At 38.1% G+C, this 17239-nt stretch overlaps 1 pseudogene; it reads left to right on the forward strand.

The window, feature by feature from the left end:
• Positions 1–4599: 4599 nt before the first annotated feature.
• LOC149013620 (dehydration-responsive element-binding protein 1C pseudogene) lies at positions 4600–6114 on the forward strand (annotated as a pseudogene).
• Positions 6115–17239: the final 11125 nt, after the last annotated feature.

Genomic DNA, 17239 nt, shown 5'->3' on the forward strand with positions numbered 1-17239 from the left:
CAACGCAGGTATTGACGCGGGGTGCACGCAGAGCCACTTTCTAGTGGAGTCCGGATCCTCACCCCGTCGGAGGAGCACTGCTCCCCGATAGCTTCCCAACCACACAAACACGTGGGGCCCACAGGTGAAATCTCTAGTAAACCATCAGTTGTCATCCATCGTCAGCTTGAACCAGAACCCTCTCGTGTCTTGTCAATCAGACAATCACCCCTAGCAGTTTATAGACCAAACAGGTGTATTGATTTTTATTTTGAAGCCTCGTGAGTTGAGCAATGCTAGCCCACAAGCCCAGTTCAAAAGCTGGACGAATCATGGGCTGAGATAGGCCCACTGATCAAGAGTCTTTCCCAGCTCATTCTTTTTCTCCCTGGGCTGGTGGGCCCCCATGGGACAAAACCCTAAATAGGAATTCTCAAACTACCTCAGCGCAGGCTTTTACTAGCATGTTTCTTTTAAAAAAGGACCTTGTCCTTCATGTATAGAGTTCATAAAGTTGGGGAATAACTTAAGAAAATGGTCATTTGCGGCAAGAGTATACACAAATTTTATTGCAACTGGATAAATTAAAAAAAAAAAATAAATAGACAGTGAAACAAGAAGTGAGTAATTTGGATTAGCTCTAGATACATATAAGTCTTGAGAAAGTTGTTTGAGGACATCAAAGGTGCAACAAAAGCCTTTGAATGTTTTTAGGGTCTTTTGGTAACTTTTGTCCATAATAACTTATGGAATGAAAAACAAGTGCGATATGTCAAAATGAAAAATTAATAAAAATAAAAAAATTTATAATGAAAATTGAGAACAGATCTTTGTTAATCACTATGTTCTTCAAGTGGATCAAGATTATTTCTTAGGGTTCCCTCAAACATTGTGGGATAATGTTTAACCTTGACTGCAAGTCATGAAGGTCAATCTTGAAGATATTGATAACATGTATACATATATGACGTGAGGTAGGTTCTAGCATATAGAACATAGATTGTATAAAAGTTGATTTATCACTTTTGTTCATCCAACAATACCAATTTTCTAAACAAAAAAGAAAAAAAAATTGAGAACTGATATTTAGGATTTGAGAGAGAGAGAGAAAAAAAAAAGGTAAAACAAGAGGGTTTTCATAAGAAAAGAATGTATGTTTAGTATTATAACCTCATTTTGCATTTGAATTTTAAGAGACTTGCACAAAATGAATAGAATGAGTTTTTACCCTTAATCCATAATAGAAATAAAAAAAAAAAAAACCTATTATGGATTTTGAAGAATTCTCTGTTCTTTTAAAGAAAAATAAAATTTAAAATGAATACCAAACATATTAAAAAGAATCTTAAAATAAGAAAATTGATTAAGAAAAAAAAAAGAAAAAAAACCTTAAATGATAGGGGAATTAAACTCTGAGGGATGGCCCAGTTAGTAAAAAATCAACAACTCCAAATAAGAGATAGGATTTGAATTCCCTCACGACCATGGAATATATAAAAGATCACCTGATGCTACAAACAGAAAAGAACAGTGAAGCGATGGGCATTGATTTGAATTGAAAAGACGGAACGAATCAAGCATGTGCCTAACGACTTAGAAATAGTGAGTGATGAAAGACGTGCGGGGTGGAAGGCTTGTAAAAAGCATACATGTTATTATTGGAGTAAAAAAGATTGACTATATGTACAAAACTATTTGTCTACAGGATCAAAGAAAGGAAGATTGATTTGTGATTACTCATCACCAGTCTAAATTCTAAGAATACAAAAAGATGATTTGATCATTTCAAAACTCAAAATACCACGTGATTGTTTGTTTTTAAAGGCAAAATGAAACTATTCATATGAACTGGATCTGAGTTAGTTGATCTGCAACATGGACCACTTGCAATATCTACCTTTAGATATTTAATTAAAAGAAAAAAGGAAAAAAAAACCTTGAAACCTCCTTAAAACCTTCCAGATTCCCAAGACCAAATCAAGAAGACTGCATAATTACACTAACAAGTCTTATCACAGTCTGAACTGGGCGACTTTGATGTCCAGCTGACACGCAACATTTGAACTGAAAATGACTTCAGAACTCAGAAGCAACATGGGGAGGGGAGGCCCTGTAGAAATTTGACTCATTCCTACATTGCCACTTGTCAACATGTGTTTCCCATACTTAGATACAAATCGTCAGCATATACTAGTCACTGATGTAAACCAAACCTCTACAGTCCTCAACCGATCTAATCAAAACTGAGTGCTTGTTTGTTGTGACTTGTGAAAGCTCTGAAAGAGTCAAAATAACTAATTAAACAAGTGTCACTTCTTTGTCCAACCATTAAAGATTTAATTGACCATTGATGACGACCCTTGAAATTTCAAATTTTCAATATTTTCAATATTTTCTTCTTCTTTTTCTTTCTTGTGGAATTTGATGGTTTTCAACTTTTTCATTTTAATTTCAATGTTTTGGTGTTTAGGGAAAGTCAGATATTTCGGAATTACAGCACGTGCGGAACTGGCGTTACGCGCAATTTGTTGGTGGCTGAGCGAGCTATACCAACTGTCATAACCGTGTCTTGGAGATTAGGTTGAACGGAATGAATTTTGCAGATACTCCTAAGAATCTTTCAGAGGCCAAAAGGGCGGCGTAATCCGTTGAATCTTATCATAAATCTCAAAAAGTTGTTTCTTGTCTGTATATGCCACGTCATAAACATATCACCTGTCCCATCATCGTAAGTTTATCCACTTCGTACAAGTGGCAGATGGAGACTCGAAGGTGGACTTTCCAGGAACTTTCTTGGCTACTTCTTCCTTGTTTCGTTTCTTAAACATTTTCCATTTCTGGTCTCCTATCACTTTGCTCCTCTATTTTATATTTCTAGAGGGCGGTTATGACGGTGTATAGCTGGGGTAGCATTTTATAAATCGCCCCCGATTAATCGTATGTGTCTCTGACTTGACTCTTCACTAAAAATAATAATATTGGGTTTCGTTTTTTAATTAGATTTAAAATATTTTGTTGTTTATTAATCCAATGATTAGGATATATATATTACAAATTCTTATTTTTTCAAGAAACGGAGAATTAGGTGTCTATAATATATATATACATACACACACATATACGACAAACGTAATGTATCGCTACTACAACAATAGTTATTAAAAAAAAAAAATGGAACACATGACACAATTAAAGTTAGGCCCATGTGACATAACATCATTATACGAAAATTTTAATAAGTATCTTATTGATAGTACCAAGAGAGAAATTCAGATGCATCAATAGAATACATCATGTACCACACAAAAAATGTGGCAAGTTTTTCTTTTTTTGATAAATACGACAAAATGTGATAAGTTTCAATTATAATAAATGGATCACATCATGTGGCAAATTAGACCTTCTCTAGAACATTCTTCTATTGAAGTCTGATTCTTGCATAAGGGGGGGGGGGAAGATAAATCCTATAGCTAAAATATATAAATATGTTGCATTGGTGTGAATCCAATTTATTTTAGAGAAAAATATAAAATATTCAAAAAATATAATAAATGTAAGACATTACATGAAAAAATAGGGTAAATTATGTAAATGATTGACTATTATGTGCATATAAGTTGATAAAACGTATCATATACAAAATATTATAAATTTATGTATATTATAAAATTAACATGTGAAAAATTCGATATAATAGATATTATACTAAGATGTTAATATATTGTACAATTACATTAGGAAAATGTTATAGTTATCCATATAAGGAGGTAGATGATTTGAACAAGATGAATCAAATCAAATTTGACTGCATTGACCATTTTTAAAAAATTGTTTAAATAAAAAAATATATTTGCTGAAAAAACATCTACCTCATAATTTTACGGTAGCAGTTTTCTACGTACAAAAATATTAAAGAAAATAAATCCAATAAACCAAGTACATCAAATGGTATATATAATATATCCTTACAACCTACACTACAACATTTAACACAACAAGAGTATTTAAAAAAAATATTATCACTCATGTGGAAAATTGATATAGAACATTATATATATATATATATATATATATTTATTTATTAGTAGGACCACGCGTCGTCAGATTATACGGCTGTAGTATCTAACCTATATACTAATTTTATTGTTTAAAATTAATTGGACGGCCCCGAAAGGACAACCGTTAAGATTACTGTGTCACTTCTCCGCATACCGAAACCGGTCAATTGGCGAGGAATTTTGAAACTCGGTCATGGGGTGAGACTTGAGAGTTGCCCACTTTGGAAGCTTCCGGGAACGGAAACATCGTGACGAATAGGGGTGGTTTCTTTCCAGTTAAGTACATGTGTTGTCCAGAGTTGGATGAACCTGTCGTAGCTGCCCACGTCATGGTCTATCATTGGGACACGCGTCATTAATCTATGGGTCTTTACCCGGCCAACGGAACAGCTGGCGCTTTAAACACTCATTTTCATATCCTGGGGAACACAGCTCAATTTCCGTGTGCGCGTCCTAATCGTCTCTCCTCTTTTAACTCTCCCTCTACCCTTGTCTCCCTCTTGTTGTATACATATATATATATTAATATTACTTCGCAGCCTCAAACTGAGCTAACCAGCCAACGAGTTCGTACCTGTTTCAAATCTTCACTGGCGAAAAACACTTTCACTGATTTCAACTTCGATGGATAACATGTCCTGCAGTTCAGATTCTCGATCATTCGAATTGTCTTGCTGCGGCGGAGGCGGCGGTAGTGGCAGCGGCAGCGGCAGCGGCACAACAGTCTCCGATGAAGAGATTTTATTAGCTTCAGATCGACCCAAGAAGCGAGCAGGTAGGAAGAAGTTTAGGGAGACGAGACACCCTGTTTACAGAGGCGTTCGACGGAGGAATTCTGGTAAGTGGGTTTGTGAGTTAAGAGAGCCTAATAAGAAGACGAGAATATGGCTTGGTACTTTTCCTACGGTGGAAATGGCTGCCAGGGCTCATGATGTTGCAGCATTGGCACTCAGGGGTAGAACTGCTTGTCTTAATTTTGCCGATTCTGCGTGGCGGTTGCGGGTGCCGGAATCTGCTGATGCTAAGGATATACAGAGAGCGGCTTTTGAAGCTGCGGAAATGTTTAGACCTGCAGAAACTGAGGAAATCTGTAGCAATGAAATGAAAATCGAAGAGAATGAGATTGCCGTGGCTTCACCAAACAATACTGTGGCTACTACTCCTACCTCAAGATTTTCGAGAATTTTCATTGACAAGGAAGAAGAAGAAGCAGCAGCAGATTCGATGTTTCGAATGGGACTAAAAGATATGGCGTTACTCTCTCCTACTCATCTAGGCGGTGGGTTCCATTGGGAAGACGTAGAAGTCGAGGGCGACATGGTTTTATGGAGTCACTCCATTTGATTATTTTGAATTTTTTCATTCTTTTATTCTTTGGGAAAGAAAGATGGGAAAAAACAGAGTAGTTTTTTTTTTTTTTTTAAAAGATTAGGGGACCCAATTTTACCATACCCATGGGTCGATTCGCTTCAGTTCATATGATCAGATTGATTTATTCATAGTTAATTAGAATAGTGCTTGACCATGAACCCTTTTCCTCGTTTTTATACCCATGAAAAGGGCGTTAGAGCAGGTTTGTAAATTTCTCATACATAGTCGATTAATAGAAATTTTTTGCTCCAACCAATTCTGTGGATTATGTCCCTGATGGTTAGTTTCAAGTTCTTTTGTCTGCAACTCATCTCCTGAATTGTGATCACTTGTTGCACACAAACACATCATGTACATTTGCCTGCTGTAATAAAAACACTGGTCGTAAGGAATGAACGAATTGTGATCACTTGTTGCACACAAACACATTATCTGCATTTGCCTTGTGTAATAAAACCACTGATCGAAAAGGAAGAATGAGTGAAGTCTAGGTGTTTTGAGTTTACATTTATTTATGCTTCTGTTTTAGTTTTCTCACTGATTTATTACTGGAGTCGTATTCTAAATTGTGGGTTCTACTCCAAACTCTGTAACTGTTGTAACTATTTCACAAGTTGTTGTGATTCTCAGAGAAGTAAAGCAGAGGTAAGGAAATAGAAGTTTTAGAAATGGAGGGAAGTTAGAAACAGAGCCCAGATAGAGTTTAAGAGAGGTATTGTGTTTATGCGATTGTTCCGATGTCCGATGGAACCAGTTATGGTTCTTTCATGGAGGAAAGGAGTCAACCAGTGATTGAACCTTTTGTAATTCTTGCCGACTCCTCCGAACAGAGATCATCATACTCCTCACAATGGGTAACTGGTCACACTTTTCTATCAGCTTCAATAGACCCAAGTAAATAGCTTTTACATTCAACAGTATTTGAAGTTGCAGATATCAATTAATAATGTTTTCAATCCTAATTATTTGGACATTTCTCGTCCAAATAAAATTCGCAAAATCTAAAATCATCCTAATTCATCGTAACAAAGATATTCCCAAATTCAACCTGATTTTTCTTGGAAGACCTAGAGTTTTGATATCACACAATGCATATTACCCATTGGATCAGATATCATTAAGATAAACAAACAAGATCATTAACATCATTTAGCATGCACAAATAGATTCAACACTGTCTCTAGCTCTGTTAACTCGTTTTTTGTCTTCGTATATGGACAAATCCATCAAAATAGAAGAAATGCATCATGGTTAGGAAAGAATCAAGCATCAAAAGACTAGATATGACAGAGGAACATAACTACTAGATGTAGCCCCTTGTGTGACCCAAGGGATGGACTAAGAGGAGACATCACAGTAGGGGTGCTTCTTTTTGTAAATTTAAAAACTTAAAATCCTTAAATATAAAATAATAATAAATATTATATTTACAAACACATTATGGGCTGGCAAAATGGTCATTTTAGTTTCAAACTAACAAAAAAGTTAACTGTGGGTAACTTGCAATTTTATAAAAAGTGCAAAGTGGGCACCGTGCAATTTATCCCATGTAAGTGGATAGTCATGAATTATAGGCCTACTTAAGTGGGCGCCCTACAAAAAACTCCAGAAACAAACATCATACCTGGCATTCTCTTTTGTTACTGAGTATATTCCTAGAGATACATAGGGGCTCTTCCCACCCTTTTAGAACGCCTTCTAGAGGCTTCTATTGCACCTGGTGTGGAGTCCACCATGGCATTTCTCGTGGCTCCTTCCTCTCCAGCATGGTTCATTACATTGTCGTTGTCTGGAAGATCAACCTTGCCCTAAAGGTTGTAAGTTGGAAACTGATTTTGAAATTGTTGAGCATCTTCATAGGTGGCATCCTCCATTAGATACCCTCGGAGTTGGGACAATTGGGGGGGGGGGGGGGGGGATAGGAAAGCAACAACAAAGTCATTTGGAGGTGGATCAAAGTGCTTCTTTAATAGGATAACATGGAAAATAGGATGTATTTGAGATGATTCAGGCGAGGGAATAAGTCCTACTCGTTCAAGAACTCAAAAAGGGCCAGAGTACCTATGAGAGAGCTTAGGATGCAGGTGTTGTGCAGCAAAGGTTTGTCTATAGGGTTGTAGTTTGACATATGCCCATTCTCCCACAGTCAATGTGCACTTAGATCTACGAGTATCGACATATGTTTTCATTCATGATTGAGCTTGCTGCAAGTTGGCTTTTAAGTCCAATAGTACTCGGTTGTGATCAATCAAATCTTCTTCTACGGCCGCGTTAGGAGTGTTGGAAGGAACATACCAGGCCAGAGTAGGTTGAAGATAACCAAATAAGGCTTGAAAAGGGGTCATCCCAATTGCAGTATGATGATGGGAAGTGTTGTACCACAACTTTGCCCATGGTAGTAGCTTTGCCCGTTGTTTAGGATTATCATAAATAAAGCTTCACAAGTACATCTCTAAACATTTGGCCATCTGTTTGAGGGTGGTAAGCAGTGGTTGAGAGTTAGCGTTGTTCCTTGCAATCAAACGAGTTCTTTCCAAGATCCACTTAAAAATAATAGGTTTCAATCACTAATGAAGGTCCGAGGTACCCCATGTAGCTTCAACACTTCCTAAAGAAACACCTATGTTACCCATTGACTGGTATATCCTGGAGTCAAAGAACGAAAATGGGAAAATTTTGTTAAGCAATCAACAACCACCAATATTGCCACCTTGCTGTAGGACGCCAGTAAACTAGTAATAAAGTCAAGGAAATGTCCTCCAAAACCTGTTGTGAAATCTGCAAAGGTTGTACCAAACCAGCAGGGGAGGTGTTCTGAATTTTATTCTGTTGATACACTAGGCATATGCGTAGATATTCCCTAACATCTTTTCGAATTCCCTTCTAGGTAACATTTGCATTGATTCTCTTCAAGGTCTGTAGGTGTCAAGAGTGCCCTCCAATTAAAGAATCTTGAAATTGCTGCAAGAAATAAGGTTTGTATTGAGAATTCAATGGAAGTTCTAACCTTTGGTTGTGGAAGAGAAGCCCATCTTTTAGTTGATATTCAAAGAACTCATTTGACCCTTCTGATATCGCTTGGATTATGGCTTGCAATTGCGCAAAGTCTGCAACTTCTTTCTTTAAGCCTTCTAAAATTGATGGAGTTCGGGTGACAACAAAAAGAGCAGTGTGTGCTGCTTTGGGTACTCATGATAGGGAGTTGGCGGCCTAGTTTTCCTTCCCCAATTTGGAACGAATCTCAAAATCAAACCGTAACAACTTGACTAGCTAAATCTGTTGATAAGGAGTTTGAATAATCTACAATTGCAGCTTCTTTAAACTCTTTTGATTTGTAAGGATATAGAATTGTCCGCCAAGAGAGTACTGACGCCACCGTGCAATGGCAAGAGTGATGACAAGCATCTCCTTGCTGTAAGTGGGCGTAGCTTGCAATCGAGGCGATAGTTTCTTACTGTAGAAGGCTATTGGATGTCCATCTTGTGTAAGTACAACACCAACATTGACGCTGAAGGCATCGGTTTCAACTGTGAAGGGCTCGGAGAAATTTGGAAGACCAAAACCCACACCTGGGTAAGCTTATGTTTCAGTCCTGGAAATGTTCTCTCTGCCGTTGGATTCCAAAGGAATTCTTCTTTCTTGAGCAAGTCCGTTAAGGGAGTTGCCACTATTGTATAAATTTAATAAACCTACGATAATACCCAGTTACCCCTAAAAATCCTCTGATTTCCTTAATGCTCCTTGGAATGGCCACTCCATGACTATATTAATTTTTCCCTGGTCCATTTCAAGCTCACTTTCAGAAACAAACGTGCCTTCAAGTATTCAACTTCCTCTCTTCCAAAGAAGCATTTGCTCATTTTAGCATAAAGCTAGTGGGCTTGCAACATGAGTCTTAAATGCTATAAATGCAAAGCCCAAGTGGAATTGTAGGCCAATAGATCATCAAAGAAAGCTAATACAAATTTTCTTAAATGGGCCTTGGAAACATTATTCACCATGGCCTAGAAAGTTGAGGGAGCATTTGTAAGCCCAAATGGCATCACAAGAAACTCATAATGGCCTAGCCGTTTTGTCTACATCCATTTGCACTCTTGCTTGATGATATTCATACCGTAGGTCTAATTTAGAAAAATATGGAGCCCCATGCAACTCATCAAAGGGCTCGTCAATGGTTGGTATTGAGAATCAGTCCTTGATGGTAATAGCATTCAATGCAAGATAGTCTACACAAAATCTCCAAGTGCCATCTCTTTTCTAACCAACAATATTGTGGATGAAAATGGGCTGATAATTGGTTGTATGATTCCACTGGCCAACACGCTTGCCACTTGGCGTTCAATCTCATTTTTTTGAAAGTGGGGATACCTATAAGTTTTACATTTACTGGGTTAGCCCCCGGCTGTAAGTGGATTGAGTGGTCTTGGGCTCTGGGTGGAGGAAGCCCATTGGGTTCCTTAAATACTGTTAAAGTGATCCAATAATAATTGAAGGTCTTGGTTTACAATCTCGATGGGCTGGGCTTTTCCTAGTTGCACATCCAACTTAAATAAAGTAACATAACTTTGGGCCCCTACTAAGCGTGTTATTGACCCAATATCTAGCTAGGTTGGGCCTTCTCTGCCCTCCCCTTTGAGTAATACTTCTCGGCTCATATCCATAAATTGCAAAGTAAGTTGGCTATAATCAAATACTATAAGTCCCAACTTAGCCCTCCATTGTACCCCAAGCACAATATCAGCCCCAAAAACAAGTAAAACATAAGCATCTATACTAATTAAATGTCCTTGTACCTTAAGATGGAGATTCTTGATGTTCAATAGGCAACCTTAAGCACCCGCATGACCTACCTTTGCATGAAGTTGTGTGTGCTTCCCTCGTCAACCAAAACCTACACCTAACTTCCATTAACACTCCTAGTGAATTGTAGAGTGGCGGTTGAGTTGGCGCCGGTGAGTGAGTGGTAAGATAATTCCCCGATGATTGGCGTCTGCTCCATCACTATATTTTCTGCAACTTCCTCTAGCAGTGGCTCTATGTTTCAAGGTGGTTACCCTACTTCATTGGATTCTAACAAGAGTAATTGTCGAGTCTTGCATCGATGCCCTAGAGAAAATCGTTCTTCACAATTAAAGTATAATCCCCTTTCTCATCTTGAGTGCATTTTTGCCAGCGTCAGTCACTTAATGGGCAAGGATGGGGCTAAGGGTGCTAATAAGGTGAGTGGTTTGGAAAGCAACGGTCAAATGGAAAGAAGAACTACTCATATTCGCCCCTTCCTAGTTTCCTGCAACTTCCTCTCAAACAACCTAGCCATGCCCATGCCCATGCCCATGCCCATGGCATCAGCCATATCCGCCGAACAGAGGCTACAACCTCGTGGCTAATTTCTGACTTCGAGTCTTGATAAAAAGCAATTGGTAAGAAACATTGAGGATAACCCAGTGACTCAATTAGCTAACTCCTCAAACCTCACCTGATATTCACTGATGGTGGTAATCTTTGTCAACTTTGCAATGGCTCCATGAGGATCATCAAACGGCAAAGGCCCAAATCAAGTCATTAAAGCTCAAGTCAAGGCTACCCAAGTTGTTAATTGCCCTGCGTTCTACATCCAACAAAACTAGCAGGAAGCCACTTGATAGTAACAACTTCTGATCATCTGTGGTGGAATGATATTTAAAAAATCCCTCAGCCATGAATATCTGGTCATTTGGGTCACTCCCATCAAACCTGGGAAAACCAGACCTCGTGGCCCTAGTTTGTATTGCTTTGAGGTTTGGTTGAGTAGGGTGTGGATGGCTGCCTGAGGTTGTTGCAGAGTTGAAGGGTGTGGTAACTTTGGTTGGTTGAGAAGCAGATGTAGGTCTAACAAATTGTTCAAGTCTCCGAGAGAGAGCCGTGAGTTCCAGAGCTAACGCAGTGAACGATGTTCTCTGATATTTCATTCCTCGCTGGAATCTCGTTAGCTGCTGCCCTTAAGTGGCATAGGCATTGTTCAAATTCTTAACAACTTCATCCAATTGCCTAAGGTGAGTACTTTCCCCCCCCCCCCCCATCATCGTGTCTAGCAGGTCGGACAAACTATTGTGATTCTCAGAGACGTAAAGCAAAAGTAAGGAAATAGAACCTTTTTTTTTTTTTTTTTTTCCTTTCCCCCCCCCCCTCCCCCCCGTCCCCCCCCCCCCCCCCCCCCCCCCCCCGCGGCGGGTGAGAAATGGAGGAGGAAGTTAGAAACAGAGTTTAAGAGAGAGGAATTGAGGAAAATTAATCTTGGTATGCATTAGGTTGCCTTTGCCCAACTTACACAATAACAAGACGATTACAAGCGAATCATAAAAATGATCTGCCAAATAGGGTTTCCCCAAACACAAAATAATATAAACAAACATAACACCTGGCATTCTATTTTGTTACTGAGTATATTCCTTGAGATATGCAGGAGATCTTGAGATACGTAGGGGCTCTTCCTACCATTTTAGAATGCCTTTTGGGGGCTTCTATTGCACTTGACGTGGAGTCCACCATGGCATCCCTTGTGGGTTCTTCCACTCCAACATGGTTCATAACATAAGGGTTCCTTTTCCATGATAGAGACAAGTTAAATCTGTTGTGGTTCAATAGATCTCCTCTCCATCGTTCTCACACTTCCCTTACTTAGAAGGCAGCGGTTACAGCCACCGCTTTATAACATACACTAAAGCATTTCTTAATGGCCAAGAAAAAAATGAGTCCAGATCCTCACCCCGTTGGAGAAGCACAGACTGCTCCCGACAGCTTCCCAACCACACAAACACGTGGGGCCCACAGGTGAAATTTTGAAGTTTTTTTTTTTTTTTTTCAAAAAGTATTTTTCACCTGTGGGCCTCAACGTGTTTGTGTGGTTGGGAAGCCATTGGGGAGCAGTCTGTGCTCCCCTGACGGGGTGAGGTTTCGGACTCGAAGAAAATGACCCATCGCCTAAAAATAGAATTTTACCTCTTTCCAAGCTAAATAAAAGGAACCTCTGCAGGACTAAGATGTAAATGGTAGGTCTCAAAGTAGGTTGAAATGACGAAATGCAACTGATGAAGAACGATTTTAGTTTGATTTGGTTTCCAATTTAGTAGGGTTTATTGGGATTTATTATTTTCTTTTGGAATAAAGAACTTCTATTAAGAGAGTAACTAAATAAGAAGATTACAATCTATAGTATGGTTTTCCAGCAATATCATTACAGACAATAATATCCAAACCAGGAGGTAACCCTCTCGGGTCAAATTGTATCTCGCCAGGAGCTTGGAGAAACCCTGCCAATAAGTCTGCTCCTTGGTTCAACTCACGAACATGGTGTAAAATGAGGCAATCCCTACAACTCTGTTGAACTATGCGAATGTCATCAACCAAAAATCAACATACACCAGGGAACTCTATGGGAACCCAATATCATAAGAATGGCCTCGCGAGAATCAAAGCGGATTTGAATTCTTCGAGCACCACTTTGTAAAGCACGTTCTAAACCTGCCTTTACGGCTATCAACTCCATAACTAATATTCGGTCCTCATGGATAGCACCGGTAATAGCAAAGATGACTGCACCACTATAATTTCTCCCCAAACAACCATAACCACCCAATCCTTCTCGCACAGAGCCATCGCAGTTCACACATAACCAGCCAATGTCCGACAGTTCCCATTTCAATATTTTAGGAACCAAAAGTTTAAAATTGACTCCAATGTCCCACTTGTTGAAAAAGTCTCTATTTATTGGGATTTTAGTTTGTTTCTTAGTAACTAATTTGATTAGGTTTCGAGTTTAGTTGGTCTTTCATTTAGTTTTTGTTCTAATTTCTTGGTTTTAGAATTTCTTTTGTTGATAACATCAGATGCCTGGATAATTAGTAAATTTTCAGTTGCCACACCAATATAAGGACTAATCAATTCTGATACACTACTTACAGTGAATATCCATGCGTGCAGTCCAAATGTCACATAGTAGTACACTAGTACTTCCTCGAAAATAAATCCATTAAACAAAATACATCACATGGTAATACATATTATATTTATATCCTTACAACATATGATAAAACATGTAGCACAACAACAATAATTAAAAAAAATATATTATCAAAACAATAATTAATATTTGCACGAGAAAATTTGATATAGTAAATCATACATTTATTCATTGCACTAGAAATACAACAATATTCTCTAGTTTTTGCAATTAAAAAAAGAGGACCGCGTGTTGTCAAATTAGACCGCTATAATATCAAACCCCCCATATACTAATTTTATTTTTAGAATTTTTTTTTCATGGCACCCACTTAAGTGGAGCCTTAATTCTTGACTACGCACTTAAATGGACAAAATTCTAAACAATCCACTTTTCTTTTCTTTTTTAATTCTAAATACCCATTGTTAAGTTTCAAAGATTTGACCGTTAAAGTTTCAAATTTTATGAGTCAACGAACTAGAATACCCTGTTGCTTGTCAAATTGCAAAAATGCCCTCATATACCTTTTCCTCTTATTTGCTCTGTCTTCACGAAGAAGCTTCTATGAACAACATTCACCACTGTATCCTCCTCCTCCTCTGACTCCGGCAACCGTAAACCCTCTCTCTACAAGTTACCCCCACTCTCCTCGCCAATACAATTCACGAGAACCCTAACTGTAACTCCATTTCCTTTGTTTTTAATCTTAGTTTCTTCCTTCACCACCCATGAATCCCTCCGCTTCGTTTTTTTAGGTAATTTTCATCTGGACCCCCTGAGGTTTGATCTATGTCATTTTTAATCCAAATAAATTGACACTTTGCATCTGCTTCCCTGAGGTATCCAATAAGGTCAATTAAGGATAAATTATGATTTTTATGACCAAGATACCCTCATATCTATTCTACCGTAAGATTTGCATCATGTCTTCACAATTAAATCCAACAGTGAGAATAAAAAAGAATGGGGTATTTGCATGTTATAAATATATGAACTATTAAATTTTTGAATATAAAAATATTTTTAAATTTTACAATTTAATGATTTAAAGTTTCTGCAGTACTTTGTTTTTGTTTTTTGTTTTTATTTTATTTTTTATTTTTCACATAACAGCTCCTTTGCTTGCAGCGTTTCCTTGGTGCACACCGCAGAACAACTCCAGCTTTGGGTACAAGTTCTTTTGCATCGAGCTTGATAGGTACGTCTATACGGCAGAGCCGGATGGCAGGTCCGATCCGCATTTTCGCTGCTACCATCGTTACAGCTGTAGGAGTTATGTGTCCACCCTTGAGGCGTGTTGTTTGTCCCCCTATGTGGGTGTTATATGTCTGTCTCCCTGTGTGGGTGTTGGTGCTTTTTTTGTGTTTCTGTTCTAAGGGTTTCATGGACATGATCCATTTTGGGCTTGACCCAACCCTTACCCTGGCTGACCCTGTCTATTGCATGTACGACAGTTTGATCCTTGTCCGCTCCTTGGTTCGGTTCGAACCTTGTGTTCTCATGCAGTTATGTTTGTATTTCTTTTAGTTATATGAATGAAGTGCGGTTTACCATATATACTTATCAGAACCTAAATCTTATAAATCTTTGCATCATCTTGTTAAACAAGGCTCTTTACGTCTCAATCATGAAGGCATAATCTAATCCATTCTAACCATTCCTAACCATTATTTTATACCTTTAAACTATGAGGAAAGCTCTCTGGCATTATTTTTTTGTTGATGCCGCATAAAGGTTGTTAGGAAGTGAACAAGGATAGAGCGCCCAGTTCTTCCAACTCACCTAGCCATTCCACTAATAAGAGATGGCTTTTTATTTTTATAATAACAAAGAAAGTCAGTGCTCACCCCAACCAAACCCTTGATGAGATTGATTCAAGTAGTTGGCATCCAATTATCTTGGACCTCAGCAGATTTTGTAGAAGATCATGCCAAAGCCATTTGAGTTCTGTTTAACCCCATCAATTACCTTAATAGAGGAGGATGCAATGATCTGAACTTCCTGAAAGCTTGCTCCTGAAGACAGTTGAAAATGGGAAGGAAATGTCTGAAGGCATTTAATAATTTGACAAAAGAAGGTAATTTGGTCAACTGACCACTAAAATTTGAAAAACTAATGGTCAAACTATGAAAACCAAACAATAGGCAACTTAGAATTTTCAGAAGAATATAAAATGAGCAATTTGAAATTTTACTAATTAAGGCCAACTTAAGTGAAAAAAAAAAAGAGAAAAACTTATTTTTATGTTTTTAAATCACTTGGACAGCCTCCGAAAGGAAAACCTTTAATATTTCGGTGTCATTTTTCTTGTTTTCTCAAAATAGGTAAACGCAAGAAAAAAAAAGGTCAATCACATGAAATCTCGTATTTGTCTTAGAATTCCATTAAAGGAAAACTTGAGGTCACTTCACCCGATCTCATGTGTGTGATCATAATACATTTTGGAGGGTTATATCCATGCTTTCTGATTATTGAAACTTGAGAGAGCCAAATTGAAACTTAATCCATTGGATAGTCTGCATTCATTTTGAAAATTGATTCATCACTTTCTTTGTTCCATATTCTAGATATTCTCTCTTGTTAATTTCCCCAGTTTCCTTTTGTAGATATGTAGAGAGATAGGTCTCTGGTTCTCCAGCTTTTCTGCATATCGAACAAGAAAACCTCTGGGCAAGTTGCCCTCTCACCCTCTCACCCTCTCACCCTCTCACTACTTTCTTTGAACTGATCTCAAAAGAGTGGAACTCCATATCAGAAGTTCAGAACCTAAATCTTATAAATCAAAATGGGTCTCTCAAGCCTTCCTGCTCCATCTGAAGGTGTTCCTTTGCATCATCTTGGTAAACACGGCTCTTTACATCTCACTCATGAAAGGCATAATCCGATCCATTCTTCAAGTAGTCGGCATCCGATTATCTTGGACCTCAACAGATTCTGTAGAGATCATGATAGAGCCATTTGAGTTCTGTTTAACCTCATCAAATACCCTGATAGAGCAGAGGATGCAATGGTTCTAAACATCCCAGAAGCTTGTTCGTAAAGACACTCAAAAAATGAGAGGAAGATGTGTGAGGGCATTTTAGTAATTTAACAAATAAAAAGTATTTTGATAATTTGACCACTAAAATTTGAAAAATTAATGGTCAAACTTAGGCTTAACGGTTGGTAACTAAAAATTTTAAAAAATAGTTTAAAATTTTATTCACGTAAATAATTAAGAATTACTCTTATTTTTATGTTTTTAAATCAATTAGATGGCCCTTCCGGAAAGGACAACCTTTAAATTAGGGTGTCACTTCTTCGCATACCAAAACGGATCAAATCGGCGAGGAATTGCGAAACTCGGTCATGGATGAGAATCGCCCACTCTAAAGAAAGTATCTTCTCAATCTTTTGGGAACAACGGAACAGAAGCGATCGTTGATAAGACAAATATGGGTAGTTTTTTCCTGTTGAGAAAAAGTGTATCGTTTTTAGTTTTTACCACAAAAAAAAGGTAAAAGAGAACTAGTGGATTGAATTGAGTGGATTGTTGTCGTCTCTAACTCTTTACCGAAAAAAGTAGTATTGTATTATTGTTGTTGTCGAGAGTTCGACGAAACTGTTGTAAATGCCGACGTCATATCTAAGATTAGGAGTTTAGGACACGCGTCATAAATCTACGGTCACTTTAGGGGAAAGCAGCTCAGTTATTTGAGGGCCCGCGTCCCAATCGTATTACCTCTTTCCACTGTCCTCACTCTCTCTAGTCAGAATAGTCTCTACGACTCAACCCTCGCTTCCCTCTCGCTCTATATATACTCTCCTTCACAACCTCAAACCCAGTAAGCAACCAAACCACTTCATACTTGTT

Source organism: Hakea prostrata, chromosome 6, assembly GCF_041222555.1.
Source record: "Hakea prostrata isolate BN-2017 chromosome 6, UWA_Hpros_2, whole genome shotgun sequence".
Taxonomy (NCBI): Eukaryota; Viridiplantae; Streptophyta; class Magnoliopsida; order Proteales; family Proteaceae; genus Hakea; species Hakea prostrata.